The sequence below is a fragment of the Mobula birostris genome, chromosome 20, assembly GCF_030028105.1.
Source record: "Mobula birostris isolate sMobBir1 chromosome 20, sMobBir1.hap1, whole genome shotgun sequence".
Taxonomy (NCBI): domain Eukaryota; kingdom Metazoa; phylum Chordata; class Chondrichthyes; order Myliobatiformes; family Myliobatidae; genus Mobula; species Mobula birostris.
Genome location: NC_092389.1, coordinates 17,440,107 through 17,463,935, shown reverse-complemented (window position 1 = coordinate 17,463,935; position 23,829 = coordinate 17,440,107). Strand labels below are relative to the sequence as shown.

The 23,829-nt window shown below is 38.8% G+C and overlaps 1 protein-coding gene, 1 long non-coding RNA gene and 1 pseudogene across 2 annotated transcripts in view; 1 reads left to right on the top strand and 2 right to left on the bottom strand.

Moving 5' to 3' along the window:
- LOC140185086 (uncharacterized) overlaps window positions 1-23,829 on the top strand; it is a 68,452-nt gene that overhangs the window by 38,962 nt on the left and 5,661 nt on the right. Inside the window, exons 14-20 of the transcript XR_011882492.1 lie at window positions 16-81; window positions 4,462-4,548; window positions 4,821-4,906; window positions 9,248-9,322; window positions 9,844-9,951; window positions 10,300-10,380; window positions 22,336-22,432. The gene's annotated coding sequence lies outside the window, so the exon portion shown is untranslated. The remainder of the gene's footprint in view (window positions 1-15; window positions 82-4,461; window positions 4,549-4,820; window positions 4,907-9,247; window positions 9,323-9,843; window positions 9,952-10,299; window positions 10,381-22,335; window positions 22,433-23,829) is intronic.
- LOC140185087 (uncharacterized) lies at window positions 8,689-18,948 on the bottom strand. Its single transcript, XR_011882493.1, has 3 exons — window positions 18,889-18,948; window positions 13,534-13,625; window positions 8,689-8,910 (listed from the first exon to the last, which is right to left on the bottom strand). It is a non-coding gene; the product is annotated as an uncharacterized lncRNA (long non-coding RNA).
- LOC140185518 (potassium-transporting ATPase alpha chain 2-like) overlaps window positions 21,381-23,829 on the bottom strand; it is a 61,525-nt pseudogene continuing 59,076 nt past the window's right edge.

Here is a 23,829-nt window from a genome sequence, read left to right as displayed (position 1 = left end):
TATTTCTCATTTCAGCATAGAATGTTGACAGGAACAATACTGTTCTGTTCCTGTAAAAAGTGGACTGTCTGCCACTTACAGGTATGTCTATTTGTGGTTATACATGGTATCCCAGATGCTCCAAAAGCAAGGCAACAATTCACTAATTATTTACTGGAAAAAGGATATGGATTTTGTTTTTTTTTTCCTGCTCCTTGTGATATAAACTTGTGTTGGCATGTGGCCAAGTAGTTAAGGCATTTTTCTAGTGATTTGAAGGTCGTTAGTTCGAGCCTTGGCTGAGGCAGCATGTGTGTCCTTGAGCAAGGCACTTAACCACACATTGCTCTGTGACGACACTGGTGCCAAGCTGTATGGGTCCTAATGCCCTTCCCTTGGACAACATCGGTGTCGTGGAGAGGGGAGACTTGCAGCATGGGCAACTGCCGGTCTTCCATACAACCTTGCCCTGGCCTGCGCCCTGGAAACCTTCCAAGGCGCAAATCCATGGTCTCATGAGACTAATGGATGCCTATTCAGTGATATAAACTTACTGTATGTGCCCACATTAGCTATTGATACACAACAGATTTATGATATCCATTATTCCCTGTAGATTATGTCCTGCTTTCCCCAGCTATGGGTAAATAGCCCAGCTGCCTTGTGGGCAGCTTCGGGAGAAACGAAGGCTAGGGGAGCAAACCCAGACAGAAAATCGGGAGTGGAGCCCCTAAGGCAGCTGGACATCACTGAGCATCCTTCCAGCAGCTCCTGCAGCCAAGCTGGTGCCAAACCTATTGTTTCACTTTCCTTTGGATTACACCAGTAAGGCTGAAAGGGGGTTTTGACAATTGGGTGCTCCAAGATCTCCATTCCTTGTGCCCTGGAGAGGTCACTCCAGTGCTGCTCTCCATTGTCCTTTGAGACAGATGGATGCCACCATCATCATCATCATGTCTTTCTTTAATACCTTGCTTAATAGGTTCCAGCAACATGGAATTCCCTGATTCCTACACAGATAAGTTAATCTAAGTAATCTGTTTGAGTCCTGGACTATGACTTGAAGAGGTAACTCTTCTGAGTTAGCAGTACTGCAAGGAAAAATGTTTGGGTGTTAAGTCACGTTTATTCAATATGTGAAATAAATTCAAGTTCTGAAGATCCAAGGAACAGAACAGAATGTTCTTTCATTCTGGTAAAATGGCTTTCAATAAAATAAAACCTGACAACTTCTGAATACAGTATTGACAAGTTAAAGCCAACTCTACAAAGACCTTTTTTACTTAGCATTAATTTCACAAAGCATACAGTTAAGATTTGAATTGCTCTCTGTTAATAAGTAATAGAATACTATATTTAACCTTACTCTATGAGCACAGTTTGCTCCTGCTGAATCATTTAATTATGTTCAGAGCACACAGCAACATGTTCAGTCTTGCTCTGACGTTCGAAGCTGCACGAATACCACATTTATCGTCAGATGTCCTAACTTCTACCTGGCAAAGTTTCAAGATCCTTGTTAGAATTTTTCTGTGATGATTACAAGGTATCATGTTTATCACAGTGTTGTTCGGAGGTAAGTGCAAGAACCTTTTAAACAGTCAAAATAACACCTCATTCCCTGACAGTGTTTTAATTTTAAACACAGAATACTGTGGCTGTATGTGGTAATAGTTAATAATAATGCTGTAGATCTGCCAAGTAGAGTAAAATGTCTCAGCTAACTACGTCTAACTGTATTCTAAAATGCAGGCTGAGCAAGCAACAGCACAGGAAGGTTTACAATAATGGGGTGGTAATGCATCTGTTTGCACATTTATTCACATCAGGAACAGGAAAATAATAATATTCAACATCTAAATCCTACTTTGGATTATGTATCTATGCCATTATTCTGCTTCATTAATTTTTAATCTTAGATGCTAGCTGTTGGTCATTAATGTTACCAATTAAAAGTAAAAAAAGACACTTTTTCTTCTGACGATTAAACTGCAAACTGCATGCAAGTTTCAACATAATGTTCATTTGGCTCCAGGACACCTGTGAATGTGGTCAACAGACTACAGTGCCTCCCAGCAGGAAGGCACAAAGATTCTCCAAACTACAAAAAAAAGAAAGGATTAAAAGGAGCACTAGGTGCTCCCTTCCCCATTTTTGCCTACCTCTTTGGGTACATTGGGTTATTTAATTTAAACTGTGTACCTTTATTTTTCCCAATACTGACAGGGACTTCCATAGTGCCAGAGACTTATATGGGGCAGAATTTGTTAGATGCATCCAGGAAATTACAATTAGCATTGGCCAGGAGCTGGGGTTACATATTGGAACAGCCATTATGGTGTAAGGTAATATCTGACATGTAGGCATTGTTTAAGGGTCAGCTGATCAAAATTCAGCACCAGCATGTTCCTGTGAAGAAGAAAGGCAAGGATGGCATGGTTCGGGAATCCTGGATGATGGCTGAGGCCAAATGTAATTGTAAAGATAGCATACTTAAGGAGATGGAAGCTGAAAATGAACAGAGTCTTTGAGAAATATTAAGGAAGTAAAAGGGCAAAAAAGGGGCCATGTAGAATTGAAGAGAATGCCGAGGCATTTTCTACACACACTTAAAAGCAAGCAGGTCAGAATTTGGGGATGGGTTGGATTTATGCCTGAAGCCAGAGGAGGTGGGCGAGGAATGACATAAGTCCTTAACATCAGCATTCACCAAAACCCCAAAATATCCAGCAGCCATTCCTGTCCTTGTGGCAGCTAAGTCTCTGTAATGGCCACAACATCATAGTTCCATGTACTGATTCATGCACTAAGTTCATCACACTTGTTCCTTATACTCTTAGCATTTAAAAAGAGACACATTTTAACCCATCCAACTGACTGCAGTTATGCCCTATCCACTACTTACCCTTCCTCACAATCTCTCTACAGGCTGCATCCATCTTTTCACTGACTGCCCCATCCTCAGCCCCGTCATTCTGTTTCCCATACCCCTGCCAAACTAGTTTAATCTATCTTCAACAGCTCTAGCAAACCTGCCCACAAGATATTGGTCCTCTGGAGTTCAGGTGTGACCCATCCACTTAGTAAAGGCCATACCTTCCTCAAATCCCAGTGATCTGCACATCTGAAACCCTGCCCCTACACCAATTCTTCAGCCACACGTTCATCTGCCAAATTATTCTATTTGAACCCTGACAGGTGTGTGGTACAACCCAGAGATTACTATAATTACTACCCATGAGGTCCTGTTTTTCAGTTTCCTATCTAGTTCCCTATATTCAAAGTATTACCCCCAAAGTATTCAAAGCATTATGCTTGTTATTTAGGGGAATGGCCACAGGTGTACTTTGTACTCTTGGCCTATTTCCTTTACCTCTCCTGACAGATGCTCAATTGTCTGCCACCTGCAACTTGGGTATGATTTCCTCCCTGTAGCTCTTGTCTATCACCTCCTCATTCTCCCAAATGAGCCGTAGGTCACCCAGCTCGTGTTCCCTATCACAGATGTAAAAATCATTAGTGAATATGAACAAGAGCTAGTGGTTTGAACCCCCACTGTTTGTAGAATATTTTCTATGCCAGATGCTAATTTTTGAATCTTTGCTCAAGTTGATATCCATGTTTAACCATACAGAAAGTATTGATTAAATATCTTGCTTGGCCCAGGAATTGCGAATGGCCAGTCAAAGCCATTGTAGAGCCATAATTGAACTCAGGTGGGTAATGAAAAAGGATATGTTTTTCACAGAGGCTGGTGAATATTTGGAATGAGCTGGAGGCAGATACATTGTAGCATTTTAAAAGTGTTTGGACAGGTACCTTTGTGGGGAAAAATGCACAGTCTAAAGCAGACAAATGTAACTGTCATAGATGGGCATTATGGGTGACTTGGATGATATGGGCCAAGAGTGCCTGTTTCTGTTCTGTTTGTTTCCATGATTTTCTGAACTGCAGATTTTGCTAATAATAAGCACACACCATAAATGTTTCCTTTCTAAAGGAGAGGGAATAAGAAGTAACTTAATACTTAAATAAAATTGATTATTGTTGAGTAACTGGGCCTAGTCATGTTCAAGGATAGCACTTTGCATCCAGTCCAGTGATTGAAGTCTGGATCATGAACAATATCACTCACTTGATTGAAGTCACTGCACTAATAATTTGTATATTTTATTCAATTATTCAATCTGCCTGGATAGGTTTTAAATATCTTTGATATTAAATTACTTTTGATGGCCAATGAACTGTTGGGGCTTTCTACAAAAGTAAGGTTATATTTGAAACATTCCTGGAGCCCACTTCACCTTGCAAGATACCTGTCAAGTAGTTGGACAGTACAGCAGTGACTTCAGCCAGCAGATCAGGTTCAGAGCATTTGGGTTTAATGAATTCTCTGATTCTACATCACAACAGCAACAGGTAAAACCATCTGAATTTTTTTTTTGATAATTAATTTAGCAATCTTATTCATGTATACTGCAGATAATGAGCATGCTCACTTCAATATATTTTGCAAGACCCGAGTTTTGTTGGATTACATCAAGCAGAGCTGCCACTACGAGACTGAAGGTAAGAGGAATTATTCATTTTGCCATAAACCCCATGACAGAGACAGGAAGAGGTTCCATTTGTAATTAATATGTTCCCAGTGTTCCTCAGTATGATTCCAATAACGATGTAAATCCATCTAACTTTTTGGTATGCCTCATATTTTAGAAATTCCGAGGCTGCTTATAATAGGTGTCGTATTCTTTTTAAATTATTTAGAAGGAGATACATTACACAGTTTAACTTTGACTAACTGACAATGACCAACAAATAATGTTCCATGAATTTTTCAGCACAGTGCATTTTCAGTTCCAGTTGTGGTGAAGGAGGGACAAAGACAAATTCAAAAGCTACACTAAGTGGATGGAAAATGTTGAGGGTCAGTAAGAAAATCTGCTATCTCTTACTACTTTTGTGTACTATTTAAAGACATTTTATTGCAAAGGAGTGTAGGGAGACTGAAGAGAGTAGGAAAGCTTAGGCAGTAAACATTCTAATTAAAATAGTTCATTCTGAGGCATAGAGTTTGACATCTATCTAATTATTTGCTTAGCAATTATTAGCTGAAAGTCCCCTAAGGAATCAGTATATATGTTAAATGATTCTAAAGAGGTTAATTTTAATTGGATTCAACAATACATCTTTTGCAGCTTATGTGGAGGAGTTATGAAACCAACCAAATAATGTGCTTTTTAAAAAAGATTTCTTATTTGGTTTTTCTTTCCATTGGTTGACAAAGAAGTAGGAAAATCCCAGAAGTAAAGGAGTTTCTGCTTGTGGACAGTCCAAATCATAGACATGAGATGGTCAGTGAATGTTAAATACAATAATAAATGCATATTGAATGTAGATTAGAGATGCATCATGACTGGGTACTATGACAAAGAATAAAGAAACCAAGTTAATAATTTTGAAGCCTTTTAATGTGCTGTGCATTGTCCATGTTTGTCGTCCGAGGGAGGATTTGCTTCCATTAAGCTAGATTATTGAGAGGCTAATATGCATTAAAATAATAAATGTTCACATCTACAATCTCAATTAGCTGAGAACCTAGCTGACAGTTTGCCATTTGTCTGGTGTGTAATATGTCTATTCTAAATATTTTGCAGAATTTAAGCATCACTGGCAAGACCAGGTATTATTGGCCCTCTCAAATTCCTTTCGAAATGATTGCCTTGTCAAGCCATTGCAAAAGGATCAGAAACATTGGTTGGTTTGCAGGCAGATTTAGGTCCGATTAAGGAAAGATGGCAGACTTCCTTCCCAAAGTGGACCAAAAGAGATTTTAGCAATAATTTGGTAATTTTGTAGTCATCATTACTACTACGTAATGTTTTTTTTTTAAATAGGGAGTCCAAAATTATAGGGGCATAGGTTTAGGCTGCATGGAGAAATATTAAAAAAAGGACCTGAGGGGCTACATTTTCCATGCAGATTGGAACGAGCTGTCAGAGGAAGTGATTGAAGCAGGTACAATAGTATCATTTAAGAAGCACTTGGATAGGTACGTGGAGTAGCAGGGCTTACATATGGATTAAGGGCAGGAAATTGTGACTAGCTGAGTGGACACTGTAGTCAGCATGGACTTCCTGGGCCAAAGGGCCTGTATCCATGTTATAATAACACTCACAACCTGCTGGGGGAACTCAGCAGGTCGGGCAGCATCTGTGGAAATGATCAGTCAACGTTTCAGGCCAGAACCCTTCGTCAGGACTGAAGAGGGAAGGGGCAGAGGCCCTATAAAGAAGGTGGGGGGAGGGTGGGAAGGAGAAGGCTGGTAGGTGCCAGGTGAAAAGCCAGTAAGGGGAAAGATAAAGGGGTGGGGAAGGGGAAGCAGGGAGGGGATAGGCAGGAAAGGTGAAGAAGGAATAGGGGAAAGCACAATGGGTAGTAGTAGGAGGTGGAACCATGAGGGAGATAATAGGCAGCTGGGGGAGGGGGCAGAATGACATAGGGATAGAGGAAGGGAGGGGGAGGGAATTACCGGAAGTTGGAGAATTCTATGTTCATGCCAAGGGGCTGGAGACTACCTAGACGGTATACGAGGTGTTGCTCCTCCAACCTGAGCTTAGCCTCATCGTGGCAGTAGAGGAGGCCATGTGTGGACATATCCGAATGGGAATGGGAAGCAGAGTTGAAGTGGGTGGCTACCGGGAGATCCTGTCTGTTGTGGCGATGTTATACTCTATGACTCGAACTCTACAGTTAACAGAAGTTAAATTTCACAGCTGCTCAGTTTGGATCTGAACTCAGGGTTCTAAATTGGTAGCCTAGGCCTCTGTCCAATTGTGCAACTATCCCAGTTGAAGCTGTGCAGACTTTATGGTGGACTTGAGACAGATTGCTAGAGTTGGTGAGTATGGTAAGAGATGTGAGATCACAGAATTTGTGGACTACGTGACATGTACATTTAGAAGTAACTAAATTTCAATTCATCAGTTTTGATGGAGAAGTGGTCAAGCAAGCACAGGGTTTGCAACATCACCCAGGAAAGCCCCAGTGTGTGTACAAGTTTGGGGTATAATTTTATGGCACCATTATGAAAAGAGAAGTGTCATTGGAAGAGGAATGTTAGACTTGCAGCAGCAAAAACAGAGTTCTGTTGAAATTTAAGACCATTGATAAACAATTCATCTTCTCTGATGAATTGTTTGATCAGCTAAGCATGGAGGCACCTTCACTGGTGGCAAGTTTTCAGAGGAATTCTTCAAGAGGTATGGAGTCACGAGTGTGCCTACGTACCCATGCCACTCAGCCTCAAACTGTGTGGCATAAAGGACAATTCAGATGAAAAGGTAGATTGAAAATGATTAAGGAAATGAAATCAAAATCAGAATTGCACATTTACTACTTCACAATCAGACCACAGGTGTAGGATTGGAACCCATCAAGTGGCTGATGGCCAGCCCCATTAGAAATCATTTTGATTTGAAGCCAGATCTTGTTGTAACTATGCATTCTAAATAAATCAATGGAACAATATAAAATTAATGTTCATGATCACCATTTGAAGTTGATAGTCTTCCATTTGTACGAGGAGCCACACAAGGAAGCTGATTATTGATTGGACTGGGTCAGTTTCAATTGTGAATCAATAGGGTAGCAATCAAGTGATGATCTACCATATTGTGAGATATGCTACCATGCAGGTGTAGTAAGTCATCAGGAAAACTAACAATGTTAACCATTAATCCTGAAAGAAATGAATACCAAATTTGAGAAGTTGTACTTTAGTTGTATAGGGCATTGTTGAGACCAAATCTGGAGTACATATGTATACAGCTTGACCACCTTGTTTAAGGAAGGCTGTAAATAGATTGAAAGTAGTTTACGGAAGGTGAACCTGATAGCTGGAATGAGCAAGTCATCTTATGAGTAAAAGTTGGACAGGCCTGGCTCATATTTATTGCTGTATATAAGTGAGAGGGGAAAAAATGTGATCTTGAGGAGCCTTGATGGGAATGAAGTGAGGCAAGATTTGTTTTGAGGGTGATGAATCTTTAGTATTCTCTCTTTCCACTGCCCTTCAAGTGAGTCTTTGAACTTTTTTATGACAGTAAGTAGAAGGATTCAGTAAAAGGGTGAAAAGAATGTAGAAGTTTATTAAACTGTGGAGCAAACCTGAGGAGCTAACTGACATAATCTTGCTCATAATTCACCTGTTCATTTGACGAAGCATGGTCAAGATTATATAAGGCATGAAAGGTTACACCATCAAATGAACCGGATGAAGACATAGAAGCTTCCTCACCTATTGAAATAGATGGAGTGAAGGAGAAAACATCTTGGAGAGGAACTAGCATCTGCTGGTGATATTCTAGTGCAAACTTGGGCACAAACTTAGCAAGCCAAATATGAGAGAGATTAAATTTGTAAATATGAAAATGTTAGTCCTCAAGCTTTCCTATATTACTTTGTTTACAACTGCATTGAGGGGGAATATATTTGGTGATCCTTTGAGAGACACAATTTCTCTGAAAATGTTATCAACTCCCTCTCATGTCCAACTGATCATCCAAAACTGGCTTTGGATATAGAAGCACACATTAAAGCTGCTCAACTGTGCATGTTCTTTATTCGAGGATTGCAGGGCTACTCTGAAGGTATGATGAAAAACAGGATAGAGACAAGACTGGAAGAAATGAGAATGCTGTGATGTTAGCTATCCAAGGGTAAAATAAAAAGCAACACAAGTTCTTTGGAAAAGGTTCCTTTATAAAAGAGCAGAAAGAATTTGTCGAAGAAATCACTATTGCCTTTTCTGATTTTTTTTATTATAATACTTTCAGCTGAGATTGATCTAGCAGATGAGAATGGAGAGGTGCAGCATCTTTTACAAGCCCAGCATGGCTGTGCCTCTGATATCCTGACTGCAAGAGAGGTCTATATAAAAATAAGAGATGGAGAGGGGTTAAAAGCTACTGATGCTTGCAAATTAACATTTCACATTAAAAAGTATCACTACAAAACTTAGGGTTGTGTTCATTCTTGCAATGGAAAATGGAGAAATACAGCTTTCTCTGATATCTTTAGTGACTCTGGTAGAACATGGGGACTCCACTCTTCTCTAAATCTCACTATCCTATCCTTTATATTGGAGGAGGATAGCCACCATGTATGAGAGCAGCACTAATCGGGGGCACGGCAATATGTAAACAGTAATTATAGTGTTTTGTAAAATTGATTTCAAATGGTAATGTGTTTTTTTTACATCTTTCAGGACCTGCGAGTCCCTCCAAATCAAAATATACACCTTTACTTAACAATGATTATATTGTCAATTCAAAATTCTTGGGTAAGTCAAAAAGACCTCTAAGATTTTTAATTCCATGCATGGAGATTAAGAGAAAGCACCTTCTCAGTGTAAGAACTGAAAGTAATAGAGTAAATATTATTGTAATGCATGAGCCTAGAATAGATCCTCAGAGATGTTGACACGCAGGAACTTGAAATTGCTCACTCTTTCCACTTCTGATCCCTCTATGAGGACTGGTATGTGTTCCTTCGTCTTATTCTTTTTGAAGTGCACAATCAGTTCTTTGGTCTTATTAATGCTCAGTGCAGGGTTATTGCTGCAATACCATTCAACTACCGGATACAAGGCTATGACTTTATGGTTTCACCCATATTCCCATTAAAACTACCATACTGTTTGATATTTCCAGCACTTACCGAGATGGTAAAGCCTAGATAATTGCCTTTTAGCTCAATTTAAAATACCATTGCGGCTTTATAGTTTCTTTTCCGCCAGTACGGTTTTGGCCATCCTGTGTTGAATAAAGCTTTATGTCATCCTTTGTTTTCCTTTTCCTGAAGCTAAGCTAGGAATCTGAGTGGAGTCACGAAGTCAGTCCCGAGGGAAAGCAAAGAGGCTGCAAAAGATGTCTGTATCACCATCTTCCTCTCTTTCATTCATTTCAGATGGTAAGAACCCTAATTTTGCTACAGTTCATTGAGCATTCTGCAACCAGGTTAGGTTTATACAATCAAATAGGAGCCCCAAATAGGTTCACTGTATTTTTGTCTCTGGCAATATATAGACATGGTTATTTTCAAACTGTACACGTTGTCTTTGGCTTGAGAAACATAATGGCCACCTGTCAAATGAAATTGTTGGCTTTAAGTGTTCCTATATGACTGTCAGGCACAAAAATTTTGGCAAGTGTATATGTAAAAGTTCTTGTAGTTTTGTGCAATAGATTTACTACTGCTTTTCTGTTTGGTAAATGTTTTTCTGTTTGGTAAATGTTCTGCTCATGTTTTATTTATCAGGTAAACACAGCATTTCACCTCAAGGGAGACTTAAAAATACCTTAACACCTCTATCAGGGAACTACTCTATCTGAAGAACAGGTGAGGCAGTCTACTTAACAGTTATATCATTGCATTTAATTAGTTGTTAAACTTTAATTAATACATCTCAACTTATTTTTGGTCAGTGTTTTGAAATGATGCTTTTTAACTTGTTTGTCCAGCTACTATCTACCAGCCTAGGAAACTGATGAAAGACATTTCCTGATTTTTTTTTAAACTAGCACTGAGTATTTTACAATTACAGCATATTTCATCTTCTCTCTCCAAATACAAGAATGCTTGGTTTACTCTATTGAACAAAGTATAAAACAATGAGCAAAATACATTCAAAGCTCTCATTTTCTATTGATTCAGTATGACTAATGTAATAAGATACTAATCAGCTGAGAAGTCATTAAGTTATTTATTTTTCAATTAATTTCTGCAAACTACAGAGGGCTGGGAAATGATTGGATTACCTTTTTCTAACATCAGTGCTAAACCTGTAATTGCTCGAGAAGTAACCAGCAACTGTTTAGTATTTTTAAACATAAGTGTGAAATACCAACAGTTGCTGCTCTCCAACAGTTCTATCGAAACAAACTGCTGCACTGGAATGATTCTATTTGCATATAGAAGCAAATCTCCTTGGTGAAGACAGTTGAGAAGTATTGACTTAGGACCTTGCCTGAACCCCACATCTTGTACACAAAAGTGGTAATTCTTCACCCTTCTACCTGCTTGGCCATAACTGCTGGCTAGACCACCCCACTTCCAGTTTATAGCCATGCTCTTCAAGTGAAATGGCTGTTTAAGAGTTATTATTCCACCTTCAATAGTGTATGTTCCTGTCCCACCAACCTTGAACAATTACAGTGAGAATTAGATGACAGCAACCAATGCACAAAGTAAGAACTCTCACCTTTTAATTCAGAATATTGAACTGAACTAAAATGATTTTTCTGTAATCTCAGCAGGTTGAGAATGGTATGTGTCACAAAATGGGTGTGATTAAAATTCCTGAAAATATTTCAAAAAGTAAACTATACCTATAAGTGTAGTCTTGCCCCTGGATATAAAGTAAAACTTTTAGCACTAAAAGCCAGGTTGACCCCAAGATCATTAGTTTTATTTCAAGTAGTGAAGTGTGAATCAGAACTCACCAAAAAAGCTCACACTTGTCAAGATTAAATTTCAACTACCAACTGCTCTGCCTAAATTTCCATCTGTTCTGTTGTCTGAGACAACAATCCTCATTCTCCACGACACCCAATTTATCTATCATCTGTAAACTTATTGATCATGCCTCCAACATTACAGCCAAGTACTTAATATTTTCCACAAACAGCAAGAGTCCTAGCACTGATAGAGCTCACCTGGCCTTGGGTTTTTATCAGCCCTTGACTGTCCAAGGCATCTAACACCCCCTCCTCAACACTGACATCCTCCAGGTTACTCTCAAAACTCACTACCTTCCAAGTCTTCTCCTTGGTGAAGGCATGAGAAGTATTCACTTTGGAGCTAGGTGATCTGAGGGAGGTCCTAAGAGATTACCTTTATAATAACCAAAGGGACTCTGTCTTTTCCTGGATACCTACTGGCTCCTGATGTATTTATGGAATTCTTAATGTTAATTGCCACAAATATTTTGTCTTTTAGTCCCTCCCAATTTCTTCAAGTTTTCTCTTACATTCCCTATATTCCTCAAGAGGCTCAATCAATTCCAGTGGCACATATTTGTCATATGCTTCTTTTTCTCTCCATAATCAAACTCTCAATACCCTTTGCTTTCCAAGGTTCTTTAATCATACCATCTTTGTGTTTTAACTTGACCAGAAAATGCTGGCCCTGAATTGCTTTTAAAAAGCTTCCACTCACCAGATGTTATTTAAATCACCTAAGCCTTCTCCCAATTCAGGATCTGAACTTAAGGAACAACACTATTCATTTTCATAAAGACCCTGAAACTTACAGAATTGTAGTCATTATTTCCCCACTGGCACAACTATTACCTGCTCATTTGCAATTTAGTCATATTGTAATAATAGAGCATGGAAACAGACCCAATGGCCATACTTGCCCAGGCTGATCAAGTATGGTAACCTAATCTAGCCCCATTTGCCCACTTATGATCAATATACCTCGAAACCTTTCCTAATCATTTACCTGCACCAAGATATTCCGGAGTGGAGCCCCATCTCCAGTAGGACCTTCTACATATTTTTTCAATAAAGCTTTTGAACAGACTGAATAAATTCTGATCCATCTAAGCCCATTGCATTAAGGGAATCCCAGTCAATACTGGGAAGATCAAAATCCTCCCTTACTGGAACCCTATGTCTCTTACACCTTTGTGACTTACTTACATATCTCTTCCTCCAATCGTCATACACTGGTAGAAGGCCTTTTAATACCACAGTAAATACATACAGCATACAAGATGCTCTCTTTAAAAAAACAATCTGCTGAAGACAATTGGCAGTGACTCTAGTTTTAATTCCCAGCACTGGTAGAGCTCTGGACTCCTGGAGCACCAAAATTAAATGATTAAACCAGAGAAAGTGAGTGATGCCTGTATAAGTTACTTCTATTTGTATTTATGTATATTTTCTTGCACCATAGGGTACCATTCAATCCACTAAGTGTATGTTGGTTCTCATCACTACTTTAACTTTGTCCCTCTCGCTTTCTCATTACTGTTGACAGCCCCTGATTCATCTGCCACCCACCTACCTTAGGTTAAAGTGGCCAATTAACATACCAACTAGAGGATGTGGACAAATTCCAAGCAGTCACGTAGAATATGCAAACTCTATACATACAGCATCCAAGGTCAGGATTGAACCTGCACACTAGTAATTCTACTGCACACTATGTGACCCCCCCCCCCCCCCATATAAAAGTGCTCTCAAAATTTCAGGACGAATTATAAAAATTAGACCTAGTAGAATATAAGTTGGTTTATTTTCTTATTCCTGGAAGTATTCTGCATTTTCCCCTCCTGGTTGCTAAGCTATTTCTTCATTTGTACTAGACCAAAAGAAGTTTGAGCTTTGGACAATCTTCACTGTATACCTCTTCCCTTAGAAACTATCCAAAATAAACTACAATTGATTATAGAATCAAAATGTTAGCATGCCAAAATTTATTACGAACTAATTTGTCATTTGTACTAAAGGTTTAAGAATGAGAATCAACCATATAAATACTTACTTCCAGCATAACTGTGAACGAAGAACTTACAGATTTCATCATATACAAAAATTACATTAGTAAAAGGCGTGGCCATGAACCAAAATCGAACCCTGCCAAGAATAGAAGTATTTATTAGATGCACATATATTGGACTACTTTTGAAAATAGCTAATGGTTAATATTTAATGATGACTAAACAATCCTGATTATATTGTGTTTATGATCAATCTGAATGCTGAAAGAATGTTTGCTTATCCTGTGCAGAAGCTGTTTCTAAATCTGCAGATACCATCAGATATCTCTACACCACTCCATGGTATGATGATAGAGTTTTATTTATAGAGCTGGCAATCAGTTCTTTTCTAATAATTATATGTTTTATCAACTGTTGACATTGGTATAAAGGCTCGAGAATCTCTCCTACTAATGTGCCTCTTAGCATCTGTTTTTCACTATTTAAATAGACTCACTGAAAAGTTACAGAACTACGGGTCAATGTAAATCTGGAGTACAGTTAATAGTACTTTTTCATTGTAAACTGTAGGGTGAACAGCAGCCTCTAATGCAGTGTTTCTGTTCAGCACAGAAGGAATCAGCTACTCAGTACCTGCAGCTCACTGTGTTATGCAATTAAATCAAGCATCTTGTCGCAACATAAAATTTAGAAATCTCAATTTTGAAATTTTCACTTGATCCATATTGAACAAGTTTTTTGGGGAAGTGAGTTTAATAAGAAATAAACTAAGGAACAATATCAATTGCCTTGTGAAGATAGAAAAGTGAAGTTATTTCCAATAACTTCAACTTAAATCAATTGCATTGCACCTGCAAGATGAAATTAAAATATTCTGATTTTAAAGGAAGCTGAAGCCTAATTCATTGTCTGTGGTGTGTTTTGCAAACCATTAATTAAATATGGATTATTGAGTATGACTTTGCAAACTTTGAAGAATTAAACAATGTCATAGGAGCCACAGCATTCTATAAAATAATCAGCATTCGTCCCTCTCCTGAGAGTAGTAAACTCTAGGCTGTCCAACATCCCAGGGCAATCGCAAATGATTATAGCAATGCCAGTCTGAGAGAAGACCTATCCACAACAGCTTATTTCTAGAAAATATAAATCAATAGGTACAGAGAGTTTTAAAAAATGATGCCTGTTTCACCCATTTAATTTCCCAACCATATTTCTAGAATTCATGTTTGTACTGTTGTCTACTTAGTTCAAGGTAGTGGAATGACACATTGCTTATTATAAGTGCTCATCCATGGTTAAACAACTATGAAACAAATCTGAATGCTGCAATAATAGTGGCTATCAGAAATAAATAGTGCAAAAAACACCAGGCAACTGCACCATCCAGTGTTCTGAAGTTATTTCCTTTTTGCTTCCATCTATTCCACAGATTTACAGTTCAGCCATTGGGTAGTTTGGTTGAAAGTTTGCTATCACTTATGTTAATAATGTGCTATAGAAAATTAAACAAGATACCTGACTAATCCCTGCTGGAAAATAGAGTTCTGTCTGGTTTTAAAAATAATGAAGTCAGCAAGCTGTTCAATGACTATGCCAACAAAGAAAGCTGTGTTACAGGTCCATTCCATGTACAACCTCTATTCATATGTCTGCATGAGAAAGAATTGAACAGTTACAGATTCCAGGTGTGTTTTGGGCAAAAGCTTAACTGAGAAAATCCCATCATCTATCTCTTTTGGTCTCTGTCCTTTTCCAAACCTTCTACTTTGCTCCTTCTGACATTCCCTCGTTTCTCTATAATTTAAAGCTCATTTCATTTATTTTTCTCTGTTCAGACAAAGCATCACCAGCATAAGATGTTTACTGTCATTCTCACTAATGCTGCCTGATCAGCTGATTAAAAACATTTACTTATTATTATAAACTACTTTCGGTAGTATTAATCAAAGTACACTGAGATGAATCAAAAAATATTTCTCAACCTGATATTTTTAATACCTTATTTTAAAACTGTGGTCATTCATAGAATGTTCTGTATTCAGCAATTTGCAAATAAATTGAACAGGATCTCAGAAAAACATCCTTGAGTTTGGGTGGAAATTAAACTGGAATTTCAAAGGCATAGATAACTTTAAATTGGAATTATTGGGAACTGTAGCTCACAGGAATGAAATTGATAAATTTTGGAATGTAAAAGAGGATCAGCTATGATCTTGAGTGGTGATTATGGCCTACTCCTGCTATAATTATTCATGCTCTTAGATTACGGCTAATCCTCTTCCTCAAGGCGTCCTATACTGTCCAATCCCTATAAACCTTTGATTCTCTTACTTAACTGAGAGAAGCTGCATATCCTTCAAACCTCAGGGGTTGTTTACTGGGGTGATGGATAGATCACTGTCCGGAGGGTGCAGTTAAGTATTTGATGTCATTTTGAATGCCATTGCTGAAATCAGTTTCCATTGATTTGAATGAAAGCCAAAAGTGACATTAAACCTGCATGCAGTGCCATGTCGCACATTTAGACAATTCAACAAAGCATGCATTTCTAGAACAGGTAGTTCAGCATGGAGGCAGGAAGAAACATCTGACGTTGTTGCAACAGAGTAAAACAAAACAACAGAGTTTGAGATGTAGAGCTAGGTTCCATCACTGTGCATGAGGAACTTAATCTTAACAGTCCATCAAAAGCAGCCATAAATATCTAAGCATATATGAATACCTGTTATATCTTCCCAGACAACTGTAACTACGCTTCAGAATGAGTGCTATATAAAAACTCTAAACACTCTGGAAATAATGGCTTTACAGTGTCTCACTTAGCAAAGTTCATATCCATGCTTGTCCATAGCTGTCTTCAACATTGTCATTAGTGGCAATTTCCCAAGATTACTTGAAGGAAGCCAGCCTTGGTCTGCCAAGACAGAGCAATAACAGAGAAATCCTCCATATGTCGGTGTCACCCTGCGATGTACAGATAGAAGTAGAGAATTGGTTCATATCTAATTACCTATCTATTGGCGGTTACACTGCTGGCATTTAGGGCAGCAATAAAGGTCCTCCATCTCTGGCGGTGTTCAGGGCTTCCTTCATTATGGCAGTAGCTTGGTTTTCACTACTGCCAGTCATGCAAGTCCTGGGTAGAGACTCAGGAATACCGTCGCACTCAGATGTAGAAGGATTCTTTATTGCGGTTTCCGTAAGAGTTTTGTTTTATCTGTCAGGGTTGTTAGCCCTGAGCTGAACCCTGAATCTGGAGGACTGGTAGTCTGGCCTCTACCCTTTGACCTGTTTGGCATGGATGACCCTACCAAGAGCCAAAGCATAAAGCCCTGACTCCAGCCAACATAGACAGGTCCTTGAGGCAAAATTGTGGTCCTCAGAGGTCACATCCAATTAAATAGTCATAAAGTCATAGTGATAGAGCACTACAGCAATGAAACAGGTCCTTCGGCCCATCTAGTCTGTGCCAAACATTTACTCTGCATATTCTCATTGACCTGGATCTGAAACATAGCCTTCCATACCCCTCCCATCCATCTACTTTTCCAAACTAATCTTAAATATTGAAATATTGTGAATCCATCACTTATACGGGTAAATCATTCCACGCTCACCCCACCCTCTGAGTGAAGTTCCCCTTAAATATTTTACTTCAACCCTTAACAACTCTCAAGCAACCTCAGTGGAAAAAGCCTACTTGCATATACCATATTTATACTCTTCAGTTTTTGTATATCTCTGTCAAACCTCACTTCATTCTCTTATGCTCTAAGGAATACAGTCCTAAACTATTCAACCTTTCACTATATCTCAGGTTTTCTGTTCCAGGCAACATTCTTGTATTTTTTTCTCTCTGCACTCTTTTAATCTTATTGATATATTTCTTGTAGGTGACTAGAAATGTACACAATACTCCAAGTTTGTCCTCACCCCAACTTCTTATATAACTTCAACATAACCTCTCAACTCCTGTTTTTAATACTTTGATTTATGAAGACCAATATGCCAAAAGCTTTTGCTACAACCCTATTTACCTGTGATGCCACTTTCAAGGAATTGTGAACCTGCATTCCCAGATCCCGTTTTTCTACCACACTTCTCAGTGCCTTACTATTTAGTTTGTACTCCCAAGGTACAACATCTCGCACTTTCCTGCATTAAGTTCCATACCTGAAGACCTTATGAAAACTTGACTGGGCTCGAAGGTAAAGTAGGAATTCTTTAAATTATAAAAAAAAAAGATATAGCCTTACAAATATTTATAACAACTTATGGACCAGAACTCTGCCAGAGTCAATGCAAGAGGTTCGGGACTCCTATATGACTATTTATAGGGCTGTGATAAGTGCAATTAATGCATTACAGAACCATTGGCATTTCTATCCCTATACGGTATATTTCTCAACATTATTTTCTTTAGATCATAGCTGATAACATTCAAACGAATTAACTAAACCCAATTAAACTCAACTCTAGTCATTCAACTTGATTCACACCCTTTAAAAGCTTTGCTCAGTAAATCCTGTCAAACTCAAGACATACAAATATCCATTCAACCATTATGCAGTGTCTTGGTGGAAGAGGGAATTCCAGCTTTTCACTGTGCTGGGAGAAGTGTTCCCTTACTTCACTATTAAATAGCCCAGCTCTTCCTCCATCAGAGAAAGTGTTTGTTTTACCCTCTTATGCATGCTCCTGAATCCCTTTATCAATTTTAAGTATCTCCAATCGATCAGAGTTTAAAATTTAAAATATAACTATATATTTTTTTCTAATTGAGTCACCTTTTATGGGTGCATATACCCTCTTGTCTACCTCATCCTAGATTTCTTGCTCCATTTCCATTGCTAAAGGACCATGCACCTCTTCATGGTCATAGCACATCACTGGCTCCAAAGCCAATAACATCTTCTGGAAACTCCTGATACACCATTCAACCTGCATCCACCTGGCATCTTCTGCCCATCAATTAAAGCTCTTGAATGAAAAGCCAGACCTGCTATTTCCAGCCCAAAGTATAAGAAACTTCCAACCATCAAGTGCCACCAATCAGCAGGTAGTCTCAGCCCGAAAAGAACCTGGAAGTTTGGGTGAAGACTGTGAATGTGGCTCACAAACCAAAGATTCCATTAATCCAGCATAGCATATAGCAAATACATTCACATAGTTAAAAAATATAAGTGGCCCAAAAAGTCGATAATTCAAGATATAGTTCAACGACCGACAAACGCTTGAACAGCTAGTAAATATGAAGCATCTCAACTAAAGAAAATTTTTTACTTATTTAACGACACAGTGTGGAATAGGCCCTTCCCACCTTTGAGCCATCCCTGACATCTCCACTTTAACCTTTATATAAGCACGAGACAATTTCCAATGACCAACGAACCTACCTGGTACATCTTTGGACTGTTGGAGGAAACAGGAGGACCACGGGGTGGACATACAGAGACTCCTTACAGAAGACATAGGAGCAGAATTAGGCCATTTGACCCACCAAGTCTACTCTGCCATTTCATCATGGCTGATCCATTTCCCTCTCAAACCCATTCTCCTGCCTTCCCTCCGTAACCTTTCACACCCTGACAGGTCAAGAACCTATCAACCTCTGCCTTAAATACACCCTGTGGCAACAGATTCCAGAGATTCACAACCCTCTAGCTAAAGAAACTCCTCCTCCTCTCCGTTCTAAATGGACACCTCTCTACTCCAGAAGTTCCCAACCCTTTTTATGCTATGGACTCCCACCATTAACCAAAGGGCCAGTGGACTCCAGGTTGGGAACCTCTGCTCTATTCTAAGGCTGTGCCCTCTGATCTTAGACTCCCCCACTATAGGAAACATCCTCTCTACATCCACTCTATCTTGGCCTTTTAATGTTCAATAGGTTTCAATGAGATACCCCCTCATTCTTCTAAATTCCAGAGAGTACAGGCCCAGAGCCATCAAAAGCTCTTCATACAATAATCATTTCATCCCAGAATCATTCTCTGATCCGTCTCCAATGTCAACGTATCCATTCTTGGACAAGGGGCCCAAAACTTCTCACAATAATCCAAGTGAGGCCTCACCAGTGCTTTAAAGCCTCAGCATTACATTGTTGTTTTTCTGCTCTCGTCCTCTCAAAATGAATGCTAACATTGCATTTGCCTTCCTTATTAGCAACTCAACCTGAAAATTAACCTTTAGATGCATGAGGACTCCCAAGTCCCTTTGCACCTCAGATTTTTGATTTTTCTCCCATTTAAAAAAAAAGTCAGCCTTTTCATTTCTTCTACAAAAGTGCATGAATATACACTTCCTGACACTGTACTCCACCTGCCGCTTCTTTACCCATTCCTAAATCTAACTCCTTCTGCAGCTTCCCTGCTTCCTCAACACTCCCTGCCCCTCCACTTATCTTCGTATTGTTTGCAAACTTGGCCACAAAGCCATCAATTCCGTCATCAAAATCATTGACATACAACATAAAAAGGATCAGTCTCAACATTGACCCCAGTGGAACTCCACTAAGTCACTGGCAGCCAATCAGAAAAGGCTCCCTTTATTCCCACTCTTTGCCTCCTGCCAATCAGCCAGTGCTCTATCCTGCTGGTATCTTTCCTGTAATATCATAGGCTCTGATTTTGCTATGCAGCCTCATGTGCGACTCCTTGTCAAAGGTCTTCTGAAAATCCAAATACACAACACCTACCAATTCTCCTTTGTCTGTCGTACTTGTTAATTCTAACAGATTTGTCAGGCGAGATTTTCCCTTAAGGAAACCAGCTATGGCCTATATCATGTACCTCCAAGTACGCCGAAGCCTCATCTTTAACAATCGACTCCAACATCTTTCCAACCACTGAGCTCAGGCTAACTGGCCTATAATTTCCTTTCTTCTGCCTCCCTCCCTTCTTGAATTGAGTGATATTTGCAATTTTACAGTCCTCCAGAATCATGCCAGAATCTACTGATGCTTGAAAAGATCATTGCTAATGCCTCCACGATCTCTTAATCTACCTCTTTCTGAACCCTGGATGTAATCCGTCTGGTCCAAGTGACTTCCTTAAATTCAAACCTTTTAGCTTCCCAAGCACCTTCTCCCTAGTAACAGCAACTGCACTCACTTCCGCCCTTAGATATTCTTGAACTTCTGACATACTGCTAATGTCTTCCCAGTGAAAACTGATGCAAAATACTTATTCAGTTCATCCACCATTTCCTTGTCTCCCATTACTACCTCTCCAGCATCATTTTTCAGCAGTCCAATATCTACTCTCAGCTCTCTTTTACTCTTTATATATCTGAAAAAAACTTTTTGGTATCCTCTTTGATACTATTGGCTAGCTTACCTTCATATTTCATCTTTTCCCTCCTTATGGCTTTTTCAGGTGCCTTCTGTTGGTTTTCAAAAGCTTCCCAATCCTCTAATTTCCAACATATTTTTGTTCTATTATATGCCCTCTCTTTTGCTTTTATGTTGGCTTTGACTTCCTTTTTCAGTCACGGTTGCATCATCCTGCCTTTAGAATACTATTTCTTCTTTGGGATGTATCTATCCTGTGCCTTCCGAATTGCTCCCAAAAACTCCAGCCATTGCTGCAGTCATCATCCCTACTAGTGTCCCCTTCCAATCAGCTTTGGCCAGCACCTCTCTCATGCCTCTATAATTTCCTTTACTCCACTGTAATAATGATACATTTGACTTTAGCTCCTCCCTCTCAAATTACAGGGTGAATTCTATCATATTACAATCACTGTCTCCTAACCTACCTGCACATTGAAATCCCCATACACCGAGATTGAACTCCAAACTCCAGTGCCCTGAGCTGTAATAGCATCACACTAATAGCTATGCAAATTTAAATCTGCATCCCTAATCATGTTATATAATTAGGACTGATCACTTTAGCACAGGACTGCTCAAGTTCCAGCAAATACAGGGTTGCATGTAAAGGTAACAGGTGAAGTTTTTGTACTCGCCTACTTGAAAATATGAATAAGAAGCAAGTTGCAAGATTACAAGTCAATTTCTGCTTGAAATTCTTGGATGGGCGTTCATTTTGTCCTTTTCAGCTTTCTCATAAGCTAGAAAAATAGATGGAATCTATCAGTGAGACAAATGGTTCGGACAATGGCTTAGCAATAAGTCAATAAGTGTGATTCAAGTATTTTCCGCTACAGTTTCAGGTACATATTTAAAAACAAAAAAATCTTGATTGTTAATGCTATCTGAATTTTATAAGAAAGAGATCTTCTTGATGAAAATCTCTGGACATCACTGAAATTTATTTTTGGCAATATTATTACTTTGTCTTTAAGCATCACAACACTATCTTTCCCACTACAGTTTTTTTTTTAGTTTCGCAGGTAAGCCATTGACCTTTCTTTCTGCAGAACCAGTCGGAAAATGGCAGAATGCAAACTACCCCCATCTCCTCTTCCCAGTATTGCCTAGGATCAATGCCGGCCATCCTTTCTCTGCTTGTTTAATGTAAATACTAATAAGGGAAAGGGTGTAGCTTGCATCCTTATCGAACTACCACTCTTCCTGTTGCTCTTCAGGAGTAGCTAACAGCAATAATCACAGTGTCCAAAAACTGAGGAAAAAGAGCACAGTAAAGACCCCTCTCCATCCAGTCTCCCTCTAATGTATCTACAATGCAGGCTTAACCTTCTGAGGTCTATAGACGATCAATTCATCATTATATTCAGCCCACACAAAGAAAGAACTCACTGGACAAATGGGTCATTTTTACTTATCAGAATGTGGTGGCCAATATTTGTTATGCACCCTAATTGTCTTTCAGTATGCATTAGTTCTAAATCCTAGAACTCTCTGCCCAAAAACATTGCAGGAGGACCTTTACCAGAAGGACTTTGTTTGGTCACGATGACACGTCTGAAAGGAAATTAAAGTGTATAACAAATCCTGACCTTACCAGCGATACTCAGGTACTCACTTCCTGAAAAATAAATCTAAAATGTTATTTTTATCTGATGTTCACATTAAAGTTATTTATGAGCTAAATATAATGATAAATTAATCATCTTTGAACAATAATGTAATTTGTGAAATGAAAAATCTAATTTAGATTGAAACTTCAGCTGCTCATTATTTTCTTGATCGACTAAAACTAAGCATTAATTGAGTGAATGATGGTAAACGGGCACAATAGAAGGAAAGTAGAAACCAATTTCAAATCATTAGTAATTACTTACAATATCTGTACCCAAATCAATGAGGATGGCGATGGTACTTATGGGAAGGGGTATACTGGCAATGGTATAAACAAGAAATTGACACAATTCAGCCATGTTCTTGGTCAGGGTGTAGGCAATTGATTTCTTCTGATTGTGAAAAATCAGATGACCTACTGGATACTAATATGTCAATGGATTAAACTTTTATGTACTAATATGCAAATCACATTAGTACACAGCTCTCTGTACCGTACTGCCTGTAGGTGGTGAAGGCAGGTGCTCTCACACAGTTGAATTGCCAAGGCATAGCAGGCAACACACCAAGTGCTGAAAAATAGGATTACATAAGATTGGTCCATCATGGTCAGCATTAACATAATGACCTATTACTGTGATGTATCATCTTATGACTAAAGGAATGTTTAAATGGATAATGTAGAAATTTAGTATAGTATTTTCCATATTTCCACAAATCCAAGCTATATTTAGCTTGGATATACAGTGGATTCCAGTTAATTGGTTGCTGCCCCAATTCGCCAAAGTTTCATGGAAATAGTTAAAAAGGTGTAAAAAAAAAGACAAATTACTGTTTAACTGAGTAACAAATGTATTTAAATGAAATACAGAACAAATTGGAACACTACCAATTATAAAACTGTATTACTTCCTGATAGTTATCAACAGAGGGATTCACCCAGTGTACACTGGTGTGTTCTTTTGATTGACTATAAATGACAAAATTATCACAGACACCTAGTGCAGATAATGGACTGCCTTCATACAATGCTTTCGATGATTGCATCCTCCAAATCTTCATTTTCATTGTAACATTCAAGATGACTGATGGTACCTTCCAATTCTTTGTAGTTCCTAGCTTATTGAAATAGTGAAATCGTCTCATTTTCACTCCCAGCAATTTCTGGCATCTCCAAGCCTGAATGCTTGAAACAGTTCTGAATTGTCCTACTGCACGTTTCTCGCCAACTATCAGTGACAAAAATCAGTGCTTTTGGAACATAGACAACCGACACTATTTAAGAACTGTTGGCTCTGAGCACAGTGTAGTGTTTAATGGCCAAACAAGTGTATGCAACGGATGCTACTTTAAAAACTGTTCTGCAACTGTTCCGCAACAGTCTTGCGTCCCA